General features: G+C 37.3%; 1 long non-coding RNA gene across 1 annotated transcript; it reads right to left on the reverse strand.

Moving 5' to 3' along the window:
- Positions 1-1402: 1402 nt before the first annotated feature.
- LOC107308255 lies at positions 1403-10417 on the reverse strand. Its single transcript, XR_001552720.2, has 3 exons — positions 9813-10417; positions 3541-3606; positions 1403-2117 (listed from the first exon to the last, which is right to left on the reverse strand). It is a non-coding gene; the product is annotated as an uncharacterized LOC107308255 (long non-coding RNA).
- Positions 10418-10638: the final 221 nt, after the last annotated feature.

Genomic DNA, 10638 nt, shown 5'->3' on the forward strand with positions numbered 1-10638 from the left:
ATGAACAATTCAGTCCCAGCTTATAGTGGACAGTGGTGAAGGTCATCTTCATGTCTCACTGGATGCATGTTGGTACATTCTAATATAATTATGCAGTGGTCACTCATTAGCTGTTCTTCCTTGCTTTACAATTTGACTAATCAGAATTTTTTAGAGATAGATCATCTTCATAACCACCATGCATCAGAGGAGAATAGCTGTCTTCCTTATTTCATCTTTGAATGAATCATGGAGTTATCCATGGAGACTTAAAAAGCTGTATTTCCAAATATCAGGCAGCTATTTAAAACCTGTGATCAGCTGTCATTGTGTCCTGATGGAGGTTGGATAGCTCTGAAATGTTGACAAATGCACTATTTGAAAATAAAAGCAAGTTATAACACACCAGACTGCAAGCATCTGTACTGTGAAGGCTGGAGTGGAACTGCATACTGACAGTTCTCAGGCATTTTTATTCAAATGTTTCATTTAGGATGATTTAAGACCTCTATGAGCATTGTTAACATAATAAATAAATAAATACAAACAGGCTACAAGCATGCACTTTTCATGGGAGTATAACAAATGCTCACATAGCATGCTTTATTGGTTCCCAACTTGTCATAGCCTTGGTGCGACAGTCTTTATGTGTTTGTGAAGGGGTATGAAAGCAGCACACTAACTCCTGATGGTGTGCAGATGTTACATCCCTAAACACAAGCATGCACCTGTCTTCTCACATACAAATGTGTACATTCCCGTGACTGATTCTGTTTGTGAGTACATAAACAACATGGGAAGCTACCTGGAGCGCTGAGGTGTCAGAGAAGAGGTAAAGCAGAAGACACAGACATTGCAGGATGCCTTCTGTCCTGTCTCCTGCCCCAGAAACACCTCTTTGATACAGCCTTACGTGTCCAGTTCCCTTTCTGTGAGGTCACATTTAGCTTTACAGCAGATAAGAGCTTTGGAGGCTCTCATCTCTCCCTCCCTCACAGCATAGCTCAAATTCCTGAATGATGTTCAGCTGGTGATCTGAAGATGGTACCAGCTCTCTTTGACAGAGACTTTTGGGAGATCCCACAGAACATTAAGCAGATTGCCAGCCCCACTGACCCTGCTGTTATAATGATCTAAGGTCTTCATTTCACCTTAACAGCATTCCTTCATCCCAGCAGTGTCACAGAAATGTCTGAGGAAAAGTGTAGGAACAAGATATATATTCAGTAATAAATGTCAGTATGTTCTACCAGTCAGACAGAGGCATCTAGAGGTGAACATATTGTTTTAGTAATTAATTTTTATGGATTATTGTTCCATAAATTTGTTTAAATAATTTTGATCCTATGACAGCATATAGGAACCATTGTAATCTGAGTCAAAGCAAAAACCAACAACAAATAAAAACACCCACAAAACAACATGAGCAACAAAAGTGGTTTAATTTTGTGCTGGCTGGAAGCATATCTTCTTTTACATGTTTTAGACTGCATTTGCTAACACTGTACTATACAATCATGTATCACCATCACTGAAGCCTTTCTAGACAAGAGCATGACCAGCATTCTTTGTTCCTAGTGGTGTAGTTTTGTGTATGTCTCTGTTAATAAATGTTTTCTGATAGAGAACACTGTTCTACAGCATCTAACAGTGGTATTACAGCAGCTTTGAAGCCAAGGCTGTGGTCAGTACTGTGCATGTACGCATACGACTGTATACATGCACATGTATACATAAATACATATACAGAACTTTGGTACAGAGGCCCTTTGGGAAGGACTTTTCTCACTTAAGGCAAACACAAGAGTTTCTGAAGCTAAGAGGAATTTATATTTCTATGTAAATATTTATTTGTATTTACATGTTGAAATATGACTGAAATCTTTGGAAAGGGTGGGGAAACAAAACACTGATGAGTACATGAATTTCCTGGAATTACCCAGGAAATTTCTGTGCTTCTGATGTCTCTTGATAAGATGAATGCTTGCTGGAGCACTTTCAGTCTGGTCAGCTCCTGAATAGGTGTGTCAGAACACCCGAGGACATAGGAGGATGGGCAGTCACCACAAGAAGTGAAGGTCTGCTGTCCTTGTCTGAGCCAGCAGCACACGACATGAGGGAGATGATAGCTTTCAGGTCTAGGCAGAGATAGAGACAATAGCTAAAACCTTGCAAAATCAAGGGAGGGTAAGCAGATGAGTGTATCAGTGGTAGATACTTTAAGAGGGTCATGATAACTCCCTTTTTTCATAGAATTGTAGGGTCACCAAAGTTGGAAAAGGCCTCTATGATCAATTAGTCCCACCATCAATCCATCACCACCATGCCTGCTACACCATGTCCTTAAGTGCCACATCTACGCTTTTCTTGAACACTTCCAAGGTCTGTGATGCCACCACTTCCCTGGGCAGTCTTTTCCAAGGCCTTCCCCCATTTTAAGCCAAATTTCTGATCCCATAACTATGAACAGTTACCAGATTTCATCCTACAGATGAGTTAAAAACTCCAACATCTTACATTGTTCTAATCTTTGATTTTTTTGTTGTTTTTGTTCTTGTTGTTGTTAGCTGAATTTGGAGTCTGTCTGTATGACATGTTCCTCTAGAATTTTACCCTCTTTATTTTGGCTTCTTATTGTGTATTTTCACTGGTCTAAAACCTAAAATCATACTGAAACTTTCTGGGACAGGAGAACATCTTCATTTTGGTTTTCAGTATGGTGACAACTATGAGACACACATTCCAAAGTATGATTGTAATAACAGTTGAAATGCCAGAAAGGAGTCAACCATATTTATTTTCGATACATTTTCCTCGTCTCCCTGTTTTTGCATTTTGAAGTATTTGAGACAACCCCTGACACGATGCATAAATAATATTCTCACTTTATAAGGAAAACAGATTCTTGATTTGTGAGAAAGTTGTGCAGTAATTTGTAGGAAAATTTTTAGCAAAGTCCTCACCATAGTACTTCTTCTTGGCACTGTGTGAACGTAGAAGCTGTTTGATTTATCTACAGTAACCAGGGCTATGTGACTGTAGCTGTTTCAGTCAATACAGCTATACAAGAAAAAAGGCAACATTTGTCATTCTCAGTTCCAGTGTGAAAATAGAAAGATTTTCAATCAACTTGTAAATTGATTTATATCAACTGGGACTTGCTCCCATTTGTAAGAACTCATCAATCTGTCCCAGTGCCTAAAATTAATACACATCCAATTGAATACTTTTATTTCATAAGAAGCACAAAGAATTATGAAGAATTATGTTGATTTTAACTGAATCAGTTCAAAATGTTTTGGTTAAGTTAGCATTATCTCTGCACATAGTCTGTCTTTGGACATAGAGGTAATCTAGATGATTTTTATGGGAACTGTGTTTCACTTTTTGTCTTTCTACCGAGACAGTAGAAATTAGCAGTTGCACTGGGATATGCAACTCAACAAAAATATAACAGTGTGTCCTCTTCACTTCCATAACTGTAAACATGTTTCCTGTAATAGTAAATCAAAGCTAGCTTGTTGCTCCCACATCAACAGGTTGGAGACCCAGGCTTCTCACCAATGTGACAGTCTTCCTAGTGGCTTTCTGTAAGTCCACATCTCATCAGAGCTTTCTTCAAGAAACCTGCATAGGAAGGCAAAGTGAAGAAAACATTAGTATGTAGCTGTGAGCAAACTGGCAAGTATCTGTGTCCCTGATTCAAGCATGGTAGACCAGTAATTTATTAGATGGTGATTATCATGTTACCTTGAGTGCTGTAGCTGTACAGCTGAGTCGTAAGTAGGGCACCTCATGGCATTACATGGATACTCTCTCCTATACTGGAGAGTGATATCAGGCCTCTTGGTTTTGGGATGTCTGATCCTAGTGTTTAGTTACAGCAGGATTTTTAATGGGTATTAGTGGAAGAAAAGTTTCCATGGGAAATGAGAAAAAACAGAGAAATACCCTGAAATTTTACCTCCCATTTGACACATTATAGATCCTAATTTCCAGAATATCACATTCTAAAAGCCAAGCAACTGAAGGAAGACAGGGCTAAAGTAGTTACAGGAAGGAATGTAAAACTGGAGAAGGTTCCATAGCCAGCCAGCACCCAATTATGGCCACTTTCTTCTAAAAATGATTTAGTGCCCTATTCTAAAGAAGAGTAGACATATTTTAGATGGCAGGGACAATAGGAAGACCAAATAAAATCTGTGGTGGATTTTCTTCTGTTGTCTTTGGTGGGGTTCTGTGAGAATTCCCTGATTCTTGGGACAAAAGGGTCTTCTATTTATATTTGAATTGGCATTTGAAGTCACTATTATATGCACAGAAAGTGTAGAAAATAGTAGCAAAACTAGCAACAGAGTCCATTTATGCAGTATCATCATAAAGGGCCTTGCACATTGGTGAGATTTTGATCTGCTTTGTTGTAAGAAAAATATATGACAGAGGTTGAGAATATTTCTGCCTAAATACTTTGGAGATTATCTCAGGCTGAGCTCAGGCTTGGATTCAGTGTTTGAAGGTGGTATTACATCCAGCTGGGCTTTCCCATCTCCTTCCTTGTCTAACGGTGAAGCACCAGACTGCAGGTTGTGACAATTATCCTACTGCCTGTCTACAGAAGCAGCAACTTTTGAGGGAAGGAAGGAGGCAGTGGAAATCTTCTCATGGTGAACAGTCTAATTCAACTTAGGACATTCAAACACTTATGTCAGAGTTCTAAAATTAAATATGCTTTGAGGAAAGTATATGGAAGAGTGTAATGATCTGTAATGTACAGATCTAGACTTTTCTATAGAATTACTGAAATTAAAAATTCTTTATATTCAGTAACCAGTACTGTTATTGTTTTGAGTGAATGGTTTAGTTTTTTTCCACTCACTATTTCTGATTCCCAAAGATGCGTGCATCCTTTGTAGGAGAGTGGTATTGTAGAGTTAGGATTTTGTGCAGCTGGAAAGTAGATCCTATGCTTATAATGTACAGCTGGGATGAAGAATTTTCATATATTTCATACAAGAGTTGACCAAATAGAAATAAAGAATTTGCTGGAATAAAATGTCTTTTTTTTTTTTTTTCCCCCAAGAATCTTTTTTGCCGAAACATTAACATTTCATGCATTTTAAAATTTGATTTGTAAAATATCATTTGTTATAAATGAATATGGCTTCCTAGCTATCATCCTTCTGCAACCTGAAACCACTTCTGGGCAGAGATCCTCTTTTGTGCATGGAGTGCATCCATTGTCAGGCTATTCTTGTGTGGTTGGTATGGCAGACTGTGCATCCCATGGGCACTGCTCAACTGACATGTTTTCTGACTTAACACTGAGAAGACAAAATTGTCATGGTGAATTGGATCACACCAAGCCACTGATGAAAGGCTCACCCAGCCCCTGTTGAGTATGGTGTGCATCTACACACTAAGACTGATACTTAACTGAATAAGATTTTAACACTGGCTGAATGCTAAACAGATGCTTTCCTTAGGTGGCCCTACAGTGGAAGCAATATTATAGATTCATACACATTAATTCTGTCACGTATCTTTGCTTTGTCTGTGGAGGTGTTCAAGGCCAGGTTGGATAGGGCCCTGGGCAGCCTAGTCTAGCGTTAGATATGGAGGTTTGTGGCCCTGCCTGCAGCGGGGGGTTGGAGTTTTCTGATCCTTGAGGTCCCTTCCAACCCAAGCCATTCAATGATTCTATGATCCTATGATCTGAGATGTGACATGTCTTGAAAAGTGGTGAATTAAGTCAAATAGCTTAGGAAAAAAAACCTTCACATAATTACAGACAAAATGAAAAAAAAAAAATCCATCTCAGAAATGAAACAAACATTGAAAAGAAAAATTTTGTCAGGTTTAACAATTTATTATCTATTTATTTTGCATATAATTTATAAAATTAAGGCTAATGCGCTTCTTCAAAAATGATAGAAGAAAACGCTTACAAAAGTACTGGTGAATAAATTACATAGATGCAGTGGTACCAAATCAGGTAGATTCCTTTTTGATAGTTTGCCGCTCTGGATTTAATCCCTATCTGGTTTAGTTTTTGCAGGTATCCTTGTATTTCAGATCCAGCTTTGCAAATGACAGACCTGAATGTAGCTGCAAACACAGAAGAGTGATTTACATGGGTTGCTTTGTTTAACAAGATTTAGCTAACAGGTTTCAGATCAGTTTAATCCTTTTGAATCTCAGTCTTGATTTACTGTCTTTTATTCTTTTCAACATTTAAATAAACCTTTGTTTTATTTATCCCTATTACACAGACTTTCCCTTGATGGAGATAATAATAAGGCCCAAAATCATAGCTTTTCTGAAATCAATTTTAATTCAAAATGTAAATGAAAAATATTATTTCTGAAACTCTTGGGGGGTGATCTTGTCTTGAAAGGAACCGAGACCACTTAACTTCTGACAGTGAATGCAGCCCCCAAAGCAGCTTAATGCTTTACTCATATAAATGCTTACTATTAAAAATATAACTTCTATCACTTCTTCCAGTGAAGCCACAATAGACTTTTTTTTTTTTTTTTTTTTTTTTTTTTTAAAGAAAAAAAAAACTTCTGGCTTGCTATGTCGACATGAAAATGGACAGTTTTCTTTTAAACACAAAGCTTAATGTGATCTTTGATCTTTGCACTTCAAAAATTTTGTGCCTGGAACAGGCTTCCAGAGACAAGTTATAAATCCCTGAAAACAGATATTTAAAATGGAAAAGCTGTCACTACATTAATTATGGAAGCATAAGTATGGTGCTGCTTCTATACTTAGTCATGACTTGAAGATAAAAAAAGCATAGGTGTGCTCATATGAAGTCAGTCTTGACAATGCTCAATGTCAAATGGCCAATATTCAGTTGATTGTGTAATTTTAAAAAGATGTTAGCTAGTGTGCATTTCTTCTGAGGTTTTTTCCAGATATATATTTTTTTCTTTTTTCTTTTTTTCTTGGCATGGGGAAGATTACGCTTCTACTGACAGACTTACTTTACAGTAAAGTAAGATTAAATATATAAAAAGGCTCATTGCGTGATAAAATAAATATCTTCGATGTTTACTTAGAAAAGCCATTAGCTGGTTTTTAGGATTTTTTACTGCAGTCCTTGTCAGCAGTTTAGGTTCAAAGTCTTGAAATTTGAAATTTTCTGTCAGTCTTCTGTAGGCTTTGGCTTCCTTCAGATTGCTTCTGGACTTGGGCTGCCTCTTTCAGCTTCAAAGACATTTGGATGAGAGGAGTCAATTAATCATAACGTAAATGATCTAATATGGTAAGCTTTGGAGGAATTTAATAGATTGTGTGTTTGTGTTTGGTTTTAAATACTATACTGAAAGCATATGCTGAGGTATATTACTATGTATCTATTCAGTAAAGAAAAAAAACATAAATCACTGAACAGCAGAAATTTTATGATGAAAATCTTCTAAAGAAATTTGAAGGGAAAAATTGTCTGGAGATACACCATGCTGTGCTGAATGGTTTTCTGGACTTCAAAAGACATGTAAAATGCATGACAAATAAAAAATGCTTATGAAATGAAAATAGATACTTTTTGTGCTACAAAGTACTATTGCAAAGATGATGCTGCAATCAAAAAATTATGGCTTTAGTTGCAATGTTTGTGATCCAGTGAATTTTAACCATTCACTGCATATATATTTAACCCTTTCATTGCGCCAGAATGTGACAGAAGTAACTTGTGACTGAAGCTCAACAAAAGTAGAACAGCTGGATCTAGCAGGTACATTGGGATATCCACAGAGATGCCATTTCTATTTGTCTTTCTGTCTTCCTGTCTATTTATCTACTTGTTTTGAGTTCTCCCAGACTCCTCTCAGTGAAGTTTTCTGTGATGTTCCTTAAACAAGAATTCTTTTTCTGCATCATGGCATCATGATCATTTCTTCTACTTCCAGCTCCATTTTAAAACATGCTCATTTCTCAAAGGTTACAACTGTTAAGCCTTCAGTGGAAGGACATAATTGTAAGGATGTTTGGTTAGAACAGTCCTTTTAAGTCCTTTTCAGCCCTGGTCCTGGGCAGCGTTATGTGCTCTGGCAGAATTGCAAAACATGTTCTTGTTCCAAGCATTTCTGGGCTCAGAAAAACTGTTAAGAGCATGTTGAAATTAAAGTGTTTTCTTCATTATCATCTCATTAATGCTACATTTTGTCTGGTCTTCATTTTCCCTTACTTATGTCATAATACTCAGACCAGCCAAAAATAATAGTGTGAAAAAAATGTTCTTACTACTGGCCCTGGCTGCAAATCAGCATAGACAAAAAGAAGTGATTTCCCTTCAGGCATGCCAAAGGGCCAAATACAGAATCTTCTACAGAACTCCTTCCTTCCCCCCCTGCCATAGGAGGTCCAAGTGATATCAGTCACCCTGTTGTCCTACCTTTGACAGTGTGCTGTGTGCTGGCAGCTAAACCACATGATAAGTGGAACATGCCATTAACTCAGAGCTATTAATGCACAATACTATTCCACTGAAGACAGGGCAATTTATAGGTTTCAAATAAATTAAACTGAAGACCTCAAGGAAGCCAAATTACAATGATGGGTTCCTTTGCCTTTGCTAGGCTTTTACCTTGTTAACTAAATATTTTTTCTCCTCCCTTTCTCTTGTGAAGGCAAGACCTTACATCCAACATATCAAAACAAAAGAACATTTAATTCAGGATCCAGATTTTACATTTTGGGTCCATCTGTGATAAGAACAGAGCGTGAACTCATGGAAACGCTTGTGTGCATTTTTAATAAATTATTATCATTATGATACAAACTAGAAACCTGCACATAAGTGCAGTAAGAAAGCACTGTGCAGAATGCAGTGCTTCCCTCATGCAGAAGATCTGGCTGTCTCCAGCATGATAAGAGTGGTGCTGGAGTGCTGTGTGCTCCTTGGAAACAACTCCCAGCAGCAGCACTGACTCCATCTCCCAGAGCTACAGCAGAGCTACAGCAGTAAGGGGGCTATGAGCAGAAGTGCCAAGTTCCTTACGGGTGGGCCACATAACAACAAACACTGCTAGAAACTCTTTTGTTTTATCTGGTAGCCTTATTTAAACTAGTTGTCTTATTTTAGCATGTTAACAAATGCAAATATTTGCATTAGGTTAAATGTTAAAAAATCCATAACACCTAAAAAAATGCTTTTTCTTTGGTTTTTGTTCCTCACATTTTTTTACACCGCTGATTTTCCAAAGAAATAATAAAGGTTCATTTTGGGTCAAAATGTTCTTTAAACTTTATTATTTGATCATTTTTGGCAAACAAACCATAGAAACAGATCTTCACATAGCTCCAGTTTGTAGTTCTGGCAATGGCAGTTTTCCAAGATGTGTTTGGGAATCAGTTAGGCTCCCACAAGTCCACTTGTTAGGGAGGGAAGCTTGTTTGGGATTTTGTAATTCTTTATTACGTTCCATTTGCACTCAGTTTCCAGAATTACAAGGAGGGGGAAAAAAAATGCATCTCTTTAAGTTGAAGCACACGAATGTGAAATTCATACACAATGTGAGAAATGAAAATTTGTTTTCTGGGAAGAGTTTGGACGCTCATGTAAATTCTGTGGAAGTACGGTAATAATCTGAATTTTTTTAAGATATGCAAATAGTTCTCTATGGAAACTAGAAAAAGCTGCAAACTTTGAATCCCAGATGGAGTTCTTATTAAGGAAACTTTGTATTTTTGAAAACCCTATTTCTCCATCTGCTTGTAATGTCTTTAAAGTGCAACTCTGTAATTGTAATGATGGTTACTTCAGATCATATGCTTTATTGTTTATTACATAATTTTACATCTTCCCCCAAAATGCAAATACTTACCTTATCATTTGGTGAGGATTAAATTCACTTCCATGCTGTTCCAGACAGGGAGAGCAGCATCTCTGTGATGTCTCAGTAAGGTGTCCACAAAGGAGTAGGTGGCGTATAACTCTCATCCACTTCAAACCCTATGCAGAGAAGCTTCATGTTCCTCTCTTGTCCTTGTGTTCTGACTCATTCTGACTCACTGGGACAAAAGTGCAAAGAAGGAGCAACCTATCTCCAAATAAATGCAAATAAGTAACTCATAAGAATCTGGTAGAAAGCAGTTAGAGAAGTGAGAAATGATTTGCTGTCATCCAGCATTCAGTTGCAATTCTGTTTGGTTGTTGTCTTATTTTTCTTTCATGACTGAGGGAGTTAATTTCTTAAGTTGTAAATCCAAATTCAGTACGTGCTTCAGGCAAATATTAGTAAATATTTGGTTAAACTTCTATTTCAAACTGTTGTTCAGAATCCAGACACTCTGGTTTAGGAAAGCAAGCAACTTCACTGACTTCAGAACACTGTTCAAATGCATTAGTTTAAGACTATATCGATTTACTTGGAGAAACGTTGGAGTTTCTTCAAAGAGCATTCTTGCCACCAACAGTACTTGTTTTCAGGTTCCTGCAAAGATAATACAAATAGTAGTAGTTCACCATGCAGACATAAAAATTCAAACTGATATTTGCAAGAAATGGATTATTCTATGTGATGACAATATTTGCTGTTGTAATAAAATAAGATCTCCTGCCCTGGGAGCAGCAGTACTAAGGAGACTTTAGCTCCTCCAGGTGCTGTTGGCTGCATCCCCAGCTGCTCATCAATACACCAAACTGGAACC

The sequence above is a fragment of the Coturnix japonica genome, chromosome 1 (genome assembly GCF_001577835.2).
Source record: "Coturnix japonica isolate 7356 chromosome 1, Coturnix japonica 2.1, whole genome shotgun sequence".
NCBI classification, from domain to species: Eukaryota; Metazoa; Chordata; class Aves; order Galliformes; family Phasianidae; genus Coturnix; species Coturnix japonica.